We start from the raw sequence: 16,595 nt of genomic DNA on the forward strand, positions 1-16,595 counted from the left end.
ATCTTGCTGAACCTGTCTCCTCATAGATGTTGTAGACATAGCTGTAGAGGGTAGCAACAACATTCTCAATGACATCACCAATTGACATCAGGCACATGTGACACTCCTGATTTGTATTTCACTTTGTAAAACACAACTGTTGATTCCATGCAGAAGGGGATCTTGATCTCTGCCATGGCCTAGTAATCTAAGCTAGTGACACACCTCATGCCAGAGTTACCTGAAGGACAGACCCACGAGGGTCGCACAGCTGCAGCCAGGATGTCATGCATCCCCCGGGATGTTGTCCGCTGCAGTGGTATCATCCTGTCAGCACCTGTGATGAGACATACATGTCCATATTTTAGAACAACAGATTGTAGCTATGAGCCAACATTTCATTCTTAATAACCGTTAGCGGATAATCAAGGACAATGTGCAGCATGTTTACCTCATTGACTTTACATGTGGGCACCTGCTCACATGCAACATTTGCCAGCTGTTACCTCCATGCAGCAATGACATCAATAAGATGACACATCAACTGACAAACTTGTATGAGAAGGTTACTGATATTTCAAGGAAGGGGATAAATTACCTTGACTCATCCGCATCACACTGATTTTGCCTTTACCATTGAGGCTAACATTTCTCATGAGTGTAATGTTGTCTGTTGACAAGTCAGAAAGGAGTTCCAGTGTAAGATGTGCAGTAGTCGGAGACATGATGTTGCTCATTTGTGCTACCCTACCCATGAGGTCACACAGCTCAGTTTTTGAATGAGAGAACAAAGAGTACTAATTTCCATCCTTTCAGTGTTCTCTGTTCCTATACTCTATTTCTAACATCATGGTACTACTTAGCTGACAACGGATGGTGTCTTGTGCAGCAGTCATCCAAACCTCATATGTCAAACACTCACCTATACATGTGAATACGATAGAAGGGAGGCAAGCAGAAAATAACATTTGGTTATGATCACACATTGCAGATGATGTGAGAAGCTTTGAGGCTTTCCGCCTGCACTGGATTGTCGTGTTTCTCTTCAGCCAATTCATTTTTCAAGTGTAACTGCATGAAAAGTCACCTTAGCAGCCCCTACACCCATCTCAAAGGTACACAACTGGCATCAGTGTGTGCCTCAGCCATACCAATTTCATTTTTATTTAACCATGTATATTTTGCTAGGGATTTATCCTATCATTAAATTGCAAGCCTGTTGTGTTTTGGTCAGTTCATATGACACATTGTTCTATTGTATGTCCATTGTGCACTCACTTGGCATACATTTTGTGTCAGCCTCTCATTTGCCACCAGAGTCTGATCTGCCATGTGTTCAAATGCCATATGTGAGCATATTGTGATGCGGACAACAGTGTTGTACAACACATACGGTGGAGGTGAAAGGCCCAATTAATGAGCATTCAGCCAGGATGACTTACCTTGGCCCAGTACTGGAGCTGTGTGTGGTCCCTGAACAGATGTCACGTCCAACCTAGTAGCAGAAGTCAGTGTGTGTCTTGGATTCTGGGAGGTCTGCATTGTACCTACAATAAGTGTGTTTTGCAACTTTATATTTTTGCAGCCACATGTGATGCACTCAATTTCTGGCACAAAGGATAAGCACAAGCAGTTGTGGGCACCACCGTTGCAGTAGTGAGTCATATATGATGTAATGATTAATCCCACATCTAACTTAGAATGGGCCCACTACCTTGATGCTACCTATATCACAATTACATGTCTACGAATCAAGAGGTAAGGTCCACTATGGTGTTATGTTGATGCCCAAAAAATAATCCATCCAATGTAAGCAGTACATGACCAGCTGTGTGGACTGTGCAATTTAATGAATATTGGAAAGATTTGAAGTTGGACAGTGGATGCATTGTCAATACTACTGAGACTGGTATCTCACTGCTTGTTCATCATTTCCCTATCTGTGAAAATAGGATTTCTTGATTAGGTCTACAAACACTATTACAATATAGTGGGCACACCCTTTTGACTAGTTGTGGCACTCGATTACATGATTGGGTTCCCCGGTCAGGGACTGTTGGTGAAATACATGTTGTCACCACAATTACAAAGGTATGATGAGCCAAGACATTTTATATTTTGGCTTTCGCTGTTCACAAATGTCATATGGTAAAGGTGAATATCCATTACCACTCCAATTGTATTGAAGCAAATTTTGCATCTCAGGTTGACTTTCATAGGTGGGCACTATTTATCCATCTGTCGTCTCCTGACAATGTATGCATTTTGACCATATCCTGGCCAGTTTGACTTACCAGTTAGTGAGGTTGTCATGCCTTCCTCTGTACATTGGCGATTCCTCCCAGTAGATGCGGTGACCTCTGCTACTGCAGTTGTCTGTGCTCTGGCTCGATGTGTCAGTGGGTGAGAAGAGAGAAAAGTTACCAAATGGGAAATGTGCTTGTGGGACTTTTCAGGGATTTCCCCATATCTACTGCGTGCTAAAAGTGGTGTGAAGTTCTGCCGCAGATGGGGCAGGTAGGAGCAGTGGTGTGTTGGGGATGTAATGGCGTGGCAGAGTGGAAAATGGACAACAGAATATCTGTATGACATATTTTGATCTCATGTTTCTCTAACCTTCTGCTTTGTGATTTAGGCTGGCACAGAGTGATGTACTTCTTGGAGAATTTGTGGCAGGTTTACAAGCCCCTTGAATAAGATTTACACTGCTGTTGCATCACTTCTGTGACACAGCGGTGGTGTACAACAGACAACACATTTACAATTATTCACATTGTGACGCATCAATGGTGAAGCTTCACGTTGTGAGGCCCTGCGTCAGCTTTGATGTAGGCAGGGTGGGCATTCCTTTGGGATATGCCACGTAAAAGTGATTCAGTGAAATCTACAAGATTTCACAGAGTCACTTTTCCGGGTCCGCAGCGATGCAACCTTACGCCTGCTTGAAGCAGACGTAAGGAGTGTCGCAGCACGTTAGGTATGGGCAGTTCATGGACATTATTGGAGTTGCACCGCTCTTGCGACACGACTCCAGCAAAGCCCCTCAAACACTATCAGATTCAACACACATCTGTCTATCCCTGCGCCACAGTGCACCGCCATGTAAATGTGACGCATCCGTGTATGCGCAAGGGTTGAATTGCATGTCACATTGGTACTGGCGCTTCCCTGCTAATATTTGTCAATTGATACTTAGCAGGGTTGGGTATGTACGGCAGCAGTACTGTGCCCATGTTTTCAAGAGGAGGGGATGGATTAGCCTTATCTAATGCAAAGGATTCTGGGACTTGTGGTGCTACATAGCGGGTGACACATGAGTCTCTGACTAACTATATTTTTATATACACTTTGGACAAGTTCCTTACTCACAATGACAGTGTAACACAGACAATCTTTTCATGCACTTTTTCTTTTCATTCCATTTACCTGGTACCACGTAGCGGATGTCACTGACAGGCAGCCCATGGACCAAGTGAGGGTGTATTGTTGTGAGGATATCCTCCTCCGGTGGGGTGAGACGGATGCAGGGTCCAGGGTATGCAGCAGGGAGGAGCCTGCTTAATTCAATCCTGGAGTATTTCTCCTTCACCCTCTGCCTTTCGTCCTGCCACTTTTTTTTTATGTCCTGTACTGTGCGCCTCTCCTCCCCCAATGCTGAGACAGCAGTGGCTTACTGCTGCCATAGGGATGCCTTCTTTGTCCCACTAGTGCAGTAGGGTGGGAGTACATATAGGCGTTTGTGGTGCCTGACTATGAACTCCACAAGCATGGTGGTCTCATCTGCAGTAAAGTTCCTTTTTCTCCTCATTTCCATTTTCTGTGGCAATGTGAGCATTGTGGACACAAATTCGCTGTGGCCAAACCTGTTCCTCCAATGTGTGCTGCTTGTATTTGTTTTGTGGTGCTGGTCAATTAGTGTTAATTGGCTTCAGCTGGAGCGTGGTGGGGGATGGTAGGCACTGGCAACATTCATCATGGCAAAATGGAGCTATTGGCTGCGATTGGCTGCAGTGTGTCGGCTGTTCCATGGTGGGGGATGGTAGGCACTTGAACAGGTGTTTACCCTTGGCTAACATGACCAACTTCAATAACAACGAAGCCTGCAGGTCGAGTGGTGCTGAGAAACAAAAGTTAACACTGGTATGAATTGCACAAAAAGTGAAATAACTTTAATGACAAAAAGTCAAAATAGGCTAACAACAAGTTGCTGATTAAGTCCTATCAGCCCACCTGATGGCGGAGCCTCATCATGTAGGACTTCGGAACCTTGGTCAGTGTGCGATCGCCCAGTTGTATTTTAGCAATGCAACACTAGACCGCGGTAAGGTCACCGCAATCGTTCGTAGAAAAGGGGGGCTGATGTGTGCAGTGCAAAAATTAAATCAAGTGAAGTGTCTTAAAATGGCTATCAAAGCAAACAAAGACCTTTAATAGTGTTTGCCTGGATGTCAGATTAAAAGATAGTGAGGTGACAGTGTGAAAAAATCACTGTCTAAATTGCTTGGTAGAAATCCAAAAAGATCTGTGTAGGGCCAACATGTTTCTGCCTTTCTGTGAAAAGTCACTGGCATTCGTCAGGGCCAAGCTCTTATCTGCTACTGCAATAACACTATCGTATGTGCTTGAATAATAACAACAAGAAAATAAAATAAGAGTGATCATTCTAGACCATCCTACCACATCTTCTTAGTTTTGCTCTGTTGATGCAATTGGTCTTTCCTGTATAAGAACGAGAAAAGAAAAGAGAACCATGTGGAAATTGCATGTGCATGATCCTCAATGTTACATCTTCAATAAGTGCTGTGTGGAAGGTGCTATAACTGTGCAAGACCAGTGTTAAATCAAGATAAACTCAGACTGAACCATCACTACTTTATGATAGTCACATTAAAAGTGCGTTGTATTATGTCACCACAAGTTAATCAGTATACAAAAAAAGTTAAACACTTACCCATCAATGTGTGGGAAGTAGCCTCACCTCACCCGGCAACTGCTCGGACGAATAAGGCACCGCTCTAAACATATAAAGACAGTCTCTGTAATGGATGCTTGCCTTCAGGATTGGACCTCAGTGTACTGTTTAGAAACCCAATTATTTTCTACTCTGTCTAAAACATATCCCCCACCAGTGTACCAGATGGCTGCATCGAACGACTAAGGCATATGGCCTCTTAAACTACATTCAAGTAAGCGCTCCAACAGTTGTGCAATGGCACCTACTATTTGCCCATGATAACAGCTGTGTAATATTGTTGTTAAAACCAGTGGTAAAAAACCACACGCTGTTGTCAGTACCTCTAATGATGTCAAGGGGCCGACCTACAAAATATATACCCCATTATATGCAAACGCACTGGTACCTCCTTACCTGTCCGTCGGTACCTCGTGGCAGAATCTCGAGCCGAAGGGGAGGCACCGATGGGCAGGTCGGACGTCTATTTATCTTAAAGCTAAGTGGCCGATTGTTTCCAGCTGGTCCACTAAGCCATCTCAATGCGTGCGCGCGGTGCAGAAACACTACACCGCGCGCATGCGCACTGCCTTCTGATAGTCCGACGCGCATGCGCGTAAGTGAGTTAGTCTGCTTAATCCAATGCGCATGCTCATTAGCGATATACTCGCGCCGCTAACTGGACCGGTTAGCAGGACACTTTCGCCAAAGCTCGCGCCTGTGCAAATAACTGGATATTAAGCGCTGTGCGGTGAGAATGAAACCACGAGTGTTTATTTTGCAACAAGCGCGGCGGCGCAACTGTCAACATATTGAGAAATGTACCCTTTTCTGATTGGCAGTGAATGGCGATGTTAGCCAATAAAAACTCACCATATTATTGACTACATAGTTAGTGGGAATTATACAGCATGGCCTCAATCGGCTGTAACTAAGAGTGTATTGGGGGAGCAGGTAGGGTCAAGAAGTCGAGCCCATCATATAACCCTGGACATTATCTTAGGGTATGTAATTGAGGATGGAGATGTAGATTATAATCAACATTTATGTGACGGTGGACACTAGACTTAGAACCTGAAAAGTAATTTTTAGGGCGCGCTGTAGATGGAATGAGCGCCACGAATATGTGGAAGTCTCAATCTCAACAGGTTAGCACACCTTATTGTGATAACAAAGAGCTCCCAATGACAAATGTTGCACTCAGATAGACAACCATGGAATGTTGTCATTCAGTCCAATGACATCAGATTTCAATCTATAAATCCAACGTTGCTCCTTAACAAAAAGGAAGTGAGAAACATCAGTGATGTGTGACGGGATGTGTGGCTGTTCCAGCACTACCCAGACCAAGTCCTCAGCTTTATGATTTGCTTCCAAAAAATGGTTGGTGAGGCCTGTAGATTGCTTCCTGCACCGGATTGTGCTTTTATGCTCGCTAATGCGAGACTTAATCATCCTCGTTGTGTGGCCCACATACTGCTTCTTGCAGGGGCAAGTGATCAGATAGATCAATTTTTCTGAATTGCAGTTTGTATGTCTTGTAAGTCTCCATGGTCTATTAGTGCCAATGTCTATTATCAGGGTCTTGCGTGTCTGAGGGCAGGCAGCACAATTCCCACAGGGGTAATGGCCTTGAACTGGATTACTGTTCCAGAGAGTGTTAGTAGTGTGTTTCATCTCGCTGCGTGGTCTGGTGTGAACCAAGTTATCCCGAATGGATGGTCCTCTCTTAAATGCAAACAACGGGCGAGGTATTGCACCTGCTGCTGTATTAAAAATTTTCCAATGCTTCAGTATGGTTTTTTTCACTTGATTGGAGGATGTGGTGAAAGTTTGTACCATGGTCATCCGATCTCTTGTCGCCTCTGTCCTCTTATGTTGCAGGAGTGCCTCCCGATTGTTGTTGAAGGCTCTCTTCGCGCTCGGCGTACTAGATGATTTGGGTAGTGCCGATCTCTCAGGTTGAGTGCCAGTTCTTTAGAATGGTGCTCGTATAAGATGTTAGACGAACAATTCCGTCTCACTCTGAGGAATTGGCCTACAGGCAAATTCTCACGGAGCGATTGAGGGTGAAAGCTCTGGAATGACAACAGTGAGTTGCGTGCCATCGGTTTCTTGAAAAGTTCACTTTGTAGGCCTCCCTCTGCTGGAAAAATCTGGAGGTCAAGGTACGCCAATTTTTCTTTGCTGCTCTCCATGGTAAACTTAAGAAACTGATTCCTGGAATTTAACCATGTGTGAAAGGACGATACCTCCGTTACTGTCCCTCTCCAAATCACCAAGATGTCATCAATGTATCTTTTCCACAGTACCACCTGATGGATGAAGGGGTTACTGTGGTTCAATACATGATCTAGTTCGAATTGGTGCATGTATAAATTTGCCAAGCTAGGCGCAAAGACGCTCCCCATTGAGGTCCCTGAAACCTGGAGATAAAGATCGTTTTGATATTGGAAAAAGTTTTCCATCATGGCAATCCTTGCGCACTCCATTATGAAGGCAACTGGTGTTATTGTGTCCATTTGTTTGGCCTCGAGGAGGCTCCTGATGCAATCCAGTGTCTCCTGTTGCGGGATTGAGGTATACAACGATTCGACATCGAAGCTCACCAATAGGTCTGTCTCCACGTTGAACTCAGCAACAGCCAAAAGTCTGAGCACATCCCCAGTGTCCTGCAAGTATGTGGGTGTTTCCTTCACGATGGGTTTTAAGAAGAAATCTACAAACGTAGATAAAGGCTCGAGTAACGAACCTATGCCCGAGATAATAGGCCTTCCAAGGGGCGGCCTCTGGGCCTTATGTATTTTAGGAAGGCAGTAGAAATAAGGAATGACTGGATGTGTTGTAATTAAATATCTCGCTTCGTGAGGAGTAATCCAGCCTTCTGCTGTTCCTTCTTCTACCAGACTCTTGATGTCATTCGAGATTCTTGGGATAGGATCTTCATTGAGGCGGCGATAGGCTTTGGTGTCATTTAGTTGTCTTTGGCATTCCTGATGGTAAGCAATGGTATCTTGTAGCACTATGGCTCCGCCCTTGTCAGCGGGCTTGATAATAAGAGATCTATCCTTTGCCAAGGTAGATAACGCTGATTTCTCCAAGTTGGACATGTTGTGAAAAGTCTTACGGCGTTGGTCGGTGTTCATCACCTCATGCGTCACTGCTTGCTCAAAGGCTAGGACATTGGCTGGTACTTGTTGGTTCAGAGGTGTAAATGTCGATTTAGGTCTGAGGCCGGTATTCTGTTCACCTTGGTCAAACATATTTGCCTCGTTCGTATTAGGACTAGGTGCTTTGAAAAAGAAATGCAAGCGTATTTTTCTATAGAAGCTTTCAAGTTCACACCTCAATTTGAACAGATTGCCTGTATTCGTGGGAACGAAACCCAGCCCTTTGTTCAAAACAATGTTTTCAATAGGTGTAATGGTCCTTGAACTCAGGTTCACCACTAAGTCGCAGGTCCTGTTGATGGGCCTGGCTTGTTGGACTGCGGAGCCCAATTCACAGTTTGTTGGCCTCTCCTTTTGCCGCGGTTCCTGCCTCGGCCCTGCCATAAAAAAGACCGGTCATAGTAGAATGATGGATTGGGAGGATACATGGGCATGGGGTGACCCATTGGTGGAGGTCCCATTGCTCCAGGATGATAATTCCATGGTCCATTTTTTGGAAGCAAATCATAAAGCTGAGGACTTGGTCTGGGTAGTGCTGGAACAGCCACACATCCCGTCACACATCGCTGATGTTTCTCACTTCCTTTTTGTTAAGGAGCAACGTTGGATTTATAGATTGAAATCTGATGTCATTGGACTGAATGACAACATTCCATGGTTGTCTATCTGAGTGCAACATTTGTCATTGGGAGCTCTTTGTTATCACAATAAGGTGTGCTAACCTGTTGAGATTGAGACTTCCACATATTCGTGGCGCTCATTCCATCTACAGGGCGCCCTAAAAATTACTTTTCAGGTTCTAAGTCTAGTGTCCACCGTCACATAAATGTTGATTATAATCTACATCTCCATCCTCAATTACATACTCTAAGATAATGTCCAGGGTTATATGATGGGCTCGACTTCTTGACCCTACCTGCTCCCCCAATACACTCTTAGTTACAGCCGATTGAGGCCATGCTGTATAATTCCCACTAACTATGTAGTCAATAATATGGTGAGTTTTTATTGGCTAACATCGCCATTCACTGCCAATCAGAAAAGGGTACATTTTTCAATATGTTGACAGTTGCGCCGCCGCGCTTGTTGCAAAATAAACACTTGTGGTTTCATTCTCACCGCACAGCGCTTAATATCCAGTTATTTGCGCAGGCGCGAGCTTTGGCGAAAGTGTCCTGCTAACCGGTCCGGTTAGCGGCGCGAGTATATCGCTAATGAGCATGCGCATTGGATTAAGCAGACTAACTCACTTACGCGCATGCGCGTCGGACTATCAGAAGGCAGTGCGCATGCGCGCGGTGTAGTGTTTCTGCACCGCGCGCACGCATTGAGATGGCTTAGTGGACCAGCTGGAAACAATCGGCCACTTAGCTTTAAGATAAATAGACGTCCGACCTGCCCATCGGTGCCTCCCCTTCGACTCGAGATTCTGCCACGAGGTACCGACGGACAGGTAAGGAGGGACCAGTGCGTTTGGATATAATGGGGTATATGTTTTGTAGGTCGGCCCCTTGACATCATTAGAGGTACTGACAACAGCGTGTGGTTTTTTACCACTGGTTTTAACAACAATATTACACAGCTGTTATCATGGGCAAATAGTAGGTGCCATTGCACAACTGTTGGAGCGCTTACTTGAATGTAGTTTAAGAGGCCATATGCCTTAGTCGTTCGATGCAGCCATCTGGTACACTGGTGGGGGATATGTTTTAGACAGATTAGAAAATAATTGGGTTTCTAAACAGTACACTGAGGTCCAATCCTGAAGGCAAGCATCCATTACAGAGACTGTCTTTATATGTTTAGAGCGGTGCCTTATTCGTCCGAGCAGTTGCCGGGTGAGGTGAGGCTACTTCCCACACATTGATGGGTAAGTGTTTAACTTTTTTGTTTACTGATTAACTTGTGGTGACATAATACAATGCACTTTTAATGTGACTATCATAAAGTAGTGATGGTTCAGTCTGAGTTTATCTTGATTTAACACTGGTCTTGCACAGTTATAGCACCTTCCACACAGCACTTATTGAAGATGTAACATTGAGGATCATGCACATGCAATTTCCACATGGTTCTCTTTTCTTTTCTCGTTCTTATACAGGAAAGACCAATTGCATCAACAGAGCAAAACTAAGAAGATGTGGTAGGATGGTCTAGAATGATCACTCTTCTTTTATTTTCTTGTTGTTATTATTCAAGCACATACGATAGTGTTATTGCAGTAGCAGATAAGAGCTTGGCCCTGACGAATGCCAGTGACTTTTCACAGAACGGCAGAAACATGTTGGCCCTACACAGATCTTTTTGGATTTCTACCAAGCAATTTAGACAGTGATTTTTTCACACTGTCACCTCACTATCTTTTAATCTGACATCCAGGCAAACACTATTAAAGGTCTTTGTTTGCTTTGATAGCCATTTTAAGACACTTCACTTGATTTAATTTTTGCACTGCACACATCAGCCCCCCTTTTCTACGAACGATTGCGGTGACCTTACCGCGGTCTAGTGTTGCATTGCTAAAATACAACTGGGCGATCGCACACTGACCAAGGTTCGGAAGTCCTACATGATGAGGCTCCGCCATCAGGTGGGCTGATAGGACTTAATCAGCAACTTGTTGTTAGCCTATTTTGACTTTTTGTCATTAAAGTTATTTCACTTTTTGTGCAATTCATACCAGTGTTAACTTTTGTTTCTCAGCACCACTCGACCTGCAGGCTTCGTTGGTATTGAAGTAGTTACACAGGGGGTATTTGCTTGTCTGGTCGTTAAACACCTCCCTCGGACCCTCTCTTACGAGTTGTTATTATATAATATAATATAACATGACCAACTGCCAAAATTCGTATCTTCCAGCCTGGAATAGGAAATTACGGCCCAGAATCGGAAATTAAGACGCAATGCTGGAAATTGCGGTCCGGATTCGTAAATCCCGCCGCAGAGCCTTAAATTCCGGCCCGGTGGTGGAAATTATGGCCCGGGTGCAGATGTAAAGTTAGTAGTCGTAAGTCTATTCTGTGAATACCGAAAGTAGTAAGTTCATTTTGTGAATACCGGAAGTAGTAAGTTCATTCTGCGAATGCCAAAAGTAGTAAGTGCATTCTGTGAATACCAAATAGTAGTAAGTTTAGGATTTAGTCTTAAGATCATTCTGTGAATTAGGCCCATTGTGTTTAAGCCTGCAGTACTGCCTCCAGTCCACAGGGGCAGGGCTGAGCAGAAATATAAACACACTTGGTGAAACACAGGACCCCACAAGGCAATTGTTTTTAAGTTATAAAAATTGACACATTCTGAAGTTATTTTTTATTATTTAGAAGACATTGCCTTGTGGGGACTCTTAGTGCAATCAAGTCCCTACTGTGTGAGTGTGTTAAGATACCCAAGTCCCCACATGGATAGTAACAGAAACGCACACACAAACACTAGCACAGTTTAAAAGAAGAAGGTTTATCTGATACCAGGATGCTCAATCAAGGGGAACTTTGAGTTACATTTGAACAAGCACATAGTTTTGGAGGTGCTCAAAATGGAAATTGCCCTGCTTTGAGTGAAAGAGGCTACTGTATAGACCGAAATTGCATGCAAGATAATTGAAGCAGTGCACTCTAAAAAGAATAAAGTGAATGCATACCCGACTCCTCCCACAAATATGTTCCATGGGACTTACACAAAGGAATTCTATAAGCATACCTGTCAACCTGTTGACATTAAAATGAGGAAGAAGCAGGGCCGGACTGAGAACCAAAACCGGCCCTGGCAAAGTGCTCGGCCGCCCCCCCCCCCACCCCCTGGGGAAGGGGGGGGGGGTAGGGGGTTCGACCGCGCTCGTTGCCAGGGCCGGTTTTCGGACGATTTTGTTACAGGGCCGTTTTTGCCGCGTTGCTGCAAAAACGGCCCTGTAACAGAAACGGCCCCCATGGGCCCAAAGCCGGCCCCCACCCTTGCGGCGCACCAGGGGATTGCCCGGTGCCCGCCACGGCCAGTCCGGGCCTGGGAAAAAGACAGACTTTTAAAAGGGTGATCCCATTAAGGTTAAAGGAGAATGAACAGATTTTTGAAAGGTGATATAGCTTTGAAGAGAGGGTGATCCTGTGACCTTCACAGCATTGTTCTCTAATCTTGGAACTGGGAAGGGGTGAAGCTATGTAGAAATTGCCCTTCTCTTTAGTGTGGACCAACACAATGTTGTGCAGTGGTTTCTCACACCTGACACCTTACTGTAAATAATGTGTTTGTTCCGTTCATGAGTTAATAAAAATAATAGCTTCTTCTCCATGTATGAAATGCACAGCTTATACTTTACTTAAACCTACCAATCAAGTTTGAGGTCTCCAATAGATATAGAAAAGGGTATGGTCTGATGCCTGTAACAGCTCACGCGCCACAGTTTGGCGATCAAAATTCAGCTCCATGCACACCTCCAAAATATATGTATTTTCATTTTCATGCAGACCTACATCATTTTTGCTGAAAATAATGCATGCTCCACTTGTATTATGTAGAACAATTTCCGTCTCCAAATTATTTAGAGCATTTCGGCTTCAGGGAAGCCTTTCTCATCACCTTCCACGTGGAAGTGGCTGAAAGATATTCATGAAAGATTCAGAAGGGCCAATTTTCTATCAGTATAAGCAAAGGCAGAATGAATATTTTAATGTCGGAAGCATGTGACTCTCCCTTCTCCTTTTTTCCGAACATTACTAAAACAAAACAGTTGCTTTTTAATGAATTATCAACGGCATTGTTTTTATTGACACCGTACACTGAATAAGTAATTTCAGAGTGAACGCTTATTTGAACAAGTAATATTTGCTGCCAATTGATCCCGCAATGTTGGGCTACGTGCAGATGACAGCGCTTGGGGAGCCGCGCCCGGTGATCTTTTCATCAAGGTCCGTGTAGACCGCTGGTTTCCCTGGCAGTTCCAGCTGTCACAGTTACTTAGAGTTCACCGAGCTGTTTTTAGTTACTCATTCAAATATTCATGAGGAACCAGGGCTGTCTGGTAACAGCTTCATTTTCTGCTCGGAGCGAGCTTGCCCTTGCGGCCTGCCTCCTCCGGCTGTGATTGGGCCTCGGGCTATCACGTGATCTTTCAAGGATAATGGAGTTTCCAGGGGAGTGTGCGGAGCAAGCATGTTCTCTGCCTCTTATCCGCGCTCGGCTTGGCAATGAAAATAATTGCAGAAGACAGTTATGGATTATCAAAGGGACGTGAAGTGATCAAATCTATATCAAACACCGGTGTGTGTGCTGTTGGAGAAAGCAAATCCTTTAATTATTTACCTTGTGGGACAGCTCACACTTCGGGAACTGGGAAAACGGTCATATTTCTGTGCAAATATTTACTTAACAATATTGTACATGAGCGCTGAAAGAAAAATGAGGGCAATTTTGTGTAAAGTTCTTGGGAAAGACAAGTGGACTGGGACATTCCTCTGCATAGGGATTTACTGAAGCCATTTACTTCTCTTATGTTTCATTAATGTCCTGTTGATAAATGCATTTATTCATACGTCACGGTAAATGAGAGGAGGTTTTCAACCAAATGATGGTTAGCAACCTATTTCGGCAGACTTTATTAAAATAAATACTATCGCTGGGCATATTTATATACACAGTTAACCATATTTCCAGCTTTAAGTACGATTTTTCTCATAGCGCTGCATATAAACCTTAGGCAGATGATCATAATTCATATTATGGATCACAGTTACGTGCTGTGTTTGCAATTGGTGATCGAAACACATATTTACAAAAGAGGGTCCTAGGGAATTAATATTTAACGACCAGGATGTCTCCTATCCCCAATTACAACTGAAACAACAAAGAGGGGACTACCGGTCTTCAAACATAGAGACACAGAAGATTGGACAGGAAATCATGGTGCTCAAAGCAATGCAAACAAAGCCTCACTGTGTTGAGGTGAATCCCATCAGCCCACCACAATTGGCGGAAAGCATCGTCATCTGGGAATGATCATTCATTGTATGAACCGGTGCAGTCCACACCTATCCAGGAAGGAAACAAAACTTCACTTAATTCATAACCAGTGATCGATCTGATCAAAGTTGAAATCTCGATCGGTGGTGCTGATGATTTGCGGACCTCCAAAACACCACCAGCCACATTAGGATGGCGGCGGGATGAGCGGCGGCGGCAAGTCCCTCCGGCGCTGATCCACGGGATGTTGTCCGCAATTTGGTGGCTGTGTCTGCAAGACACTGCCAGCTAAATTACAAAGGGTGAGGATACATGCTTTTCCATGGCGGTTTTTCTGCCGTGGAAAAGCATGTGGACCTTTGCTTCTGGGGGTCCGTTGCGAGCCCCCAGGGTGTTGGGGGGTGGGGGGTGCACAAGGGGGGCCTGCATATGCATGCACAAAGCGGCAGGCACCGTGCGGTGCCTGCCGCTTAGTGCATGCATATGCAAAGCATGCAATTTTAACCTTGCGGCGGGCACTGCTTCAAGCAGCACCCACCGCAAGGTTAAAGATACGGGATGTGACCGCCAGGGTGGCGGTCACATCCTAATTTGCATGGAGGGACCGCCGCTGCCCCTGCGGACGGTCCCTCCACCTCAGGGGTGGCGGACGAACGCAGGTCCGCCCACCATCCTAATGAGGCCCATAGTGTCAAGGTTAAAAACACAAGCTGATAGTTTGAAAGAATAACTATCTATAGCAATAGGAATTGGGTCGACATGTTTCAGCCTAATAGGTGTCACTAACCTAGCTTTCGTCAGGACCAAATGGTGATTACGCTACTGCAAAGTTCTACAAAATTACATGCAAACAAAAAACTATCAAAATTGTGGATACAATATACCCTACCTGAGCCTGTGGTGCCAAGATGCAGTAAATTTTCGTTTTCACTGGAGGTGCAATATCTTTCCTGAAAAACAAATATTGGGATGATTAGTATCATTCTTTGGTACATAATAACCATGCCAATCTCTTTCTCATCTTTAGTACTGTCTTGAAAATTCATGACAATATGCTACTCAATCCGTGGCAGAAGGATTGCACTTCCAAGACTCAATGAATATATTTGTTAGTACTCACCCAGCTTTATGTGGGAGTACCCCTCACCTCACCCGGCAACTGCTCAGTAGATGAGGCCCGCTTTGTATCGTGGGTAGACACAAACATCACACAAGAGTAAAAATCCCTGTGTGCCCAGCTCCCATCTTACATACATATAAAAACCTTGATGTCAAAAAACATATAAACTGACCATGAACCCTCAAAGGAGGCCCACACAGATGATAAGGGGGATGACTTCTTTACAAAAAGTGCTCTACATTCTCAGATAAAAACCATATGTAAACACTGTATTTGTATTGGCACCCCTATACATTGTTAACCAACATAGTCTACGGTAAAAACAGACAAGTGCCTAGTCACAAAAGCCACCTTAACAGACAAAGACTGTGATCCAGAGTGATAACGCCAACAAAAGTACTGTACACAACCAAAGACAAGAGTAGGAGCCCCTACTGACTCACCTGTCCGTCGGTACCCGTGGCTGGAACCGAGCCGAAGCCTGGCGGACAGGTGAAGTCTCCATAAATAGGCATGTTAATTGGTTTGGAGGAAGCACATGATTCACTCATCAACAGGTAAGAGTGATCGGAGCATGATCGAACTGAGAAACACTACTTCCCATTTACTAAGCATGCGCCGATCCCACTGGCGCTACAGGCCTGATGGGAAATGTAGTGCACCACAATAGCGGGGACTCTCAAAACACCGTAATAATAAGGCAATCGGTGATTGTAATAAATAGTGCCCTCCTAACAAGGCCAGAATAGTCAGCTGCAACACTAAATTCATAAATTAAATAGCCAAACAGTATACTGCAAAACGCTGCGATTACCTGCCGATCCTATCCGCGCATGCGCATTGGTCTGTAACCGCCTACAAAACTGTTGGGAATTGATGTGCGTCAAAATGAGTGGACTATCCGAAGTCCGCAACAGCTCAGATGTATGCGAATATATTTAATCAAAAACACACAGTTACCCATGTCTACAAAAAGTCCCATCATACTCAAAACCAGCGCCACTATTTAATTGTAATTACACATGCTAGAAGATCTTGGCTGGACTGTAGACTCGTTATGTATTGTCGTATGTCACAGCACAACATGAGTATGCAATGACCAATAGCATAATACGAAGGCTCTCAGGCTCACAAGATGGTGGGTAACTGTGCAGGAAAACATCCTAGGCCTTAGTGATGATTCATAGCTCTGCCCGGGCGGCCAACATCAACCGAACTAGTAAGTTGGCCCAGGTACTGTGATTAAAAACCGGGAATAGTCAAAGCACAAACAAATCGCTTAACGCCATTTGAGTGCCAAAATATATTGTAGAGGCATTCACATATAGGCAATTTGTATATTGGTAAAGGCTCAATGCCTCTGTCGCAGATGGCAGCGGGGAAGCGAAAAAAAATACATATGCATTCATATGGCGTAATGAGATTG

The sequence above is a fragment of the Lissotriton vulgaris genome, chromosome 11, assembly GCF_964263255.1.
Source record: "Lissotriton vulgaris chromosome 11, aLisVul1.2, whole genome shotgun sequence".
In the NCBI taxonomy this organism is placed as follows: Eukaryota; Metazoa; Chordata; class Amphibia; order Caudata; family Salamandridae; genus Lissotriton; species Lissotriton vulgaris.